Here is a 752-nt window from a genome sequence, read left to right as displayed (position 1 = left end):
GATAGATTTCCCATGACAGGTGCTCCACTGGACAGTCTCTCAGTTTTGCTATCTACTCGTTGGAGTCCAAGCTCCTATACAAATTTAGTCCAGTCAACTAGTGAAACTGATGATCTTGGTCCTGAGTCTAAATAATAAGATTTGAGAATGAAGAGAATCTGAAAGAAAAGAATGATTACTAAAAGTTTCTATCTGTTTCTTATCTTGTTCCAAGCTCCATCAAGTTAGCCAAATAGAACCCTTTCTAAATTGAAAAAATTCTTAGCAGCCATCTAGTCCAATTCATATCAGAACAAGAACTTTTATAGCATATTTTATGAGGGGTCAACTAACCTTTAGCTGAAGATTTCTTCATGATTTTGCGTGTCATCCTCACGCAGGGGCCATGCTAATCTTCTCTGTATCATTCCAAATTTTAGTATATGTGCTGCCAAAGCCCTTTATGCTGTAGGATAAATCTAATAGTTGATTTGTTTTTTCTTATAAATTGAACAAAATTTACCTCTTTGCAACTTTTACTTGTTCATCTTCATTCTATCCCTGGGGCCAGGTAGAATAAGTTGAATGCTTCTTCCATTTATCAGCGCTTCAAATACTTGAAGATAATGATCATCTAACTTCCCCATTTCCTTCGATCTCCATATGCCATAACTACTGCACTCTTCCCTATCCTGATTGGCCTTCTGTAAAGTTTGTCAATGAGCACCAAGAACTAATACAATTCTCAATTTGTGATATGACCTAGGCAGAGA

General features: G+C 36.6%; 1 non-coding gene across 1 annotated transcript; it reads right to left on the bottom strand.

Moving 5' to 3' along the window:
• Positions 1-335: 335 nt before the first annotated feature.
• On the bottom strand, positions 336-439 carry LOC111720717. Its single transcript, XR_002770293.1, has one exon. It is a non-coding gene; the product is annotated as a U6 spliceosomal RNA (small nuclear RNA).
• Between the last annotated feature and the right edge of the window lie 313 nt (positions 440-752).

The sequence above is a fragment of the Sarcophilus harrisii genome, chromosome 4 (assembly GCF_902635505.1).
Source record: "Sarcophilus harrisii chromosome 4, mSarHar1.11, whole genome shotgun sequence".
Classification (NCBI taxonomy): domain Eukaryota; kingdom Metazoa; phylum Chordata; class Mammalia; order Dasyuromorphia; family Dasyuridae; genus Sarcophilus; species Sarcophilus harrisii.
Note: the sequence above shows the minus strand (reverse complement) of the source record. Positions and strands in the feature narration are given on the sequence as shown.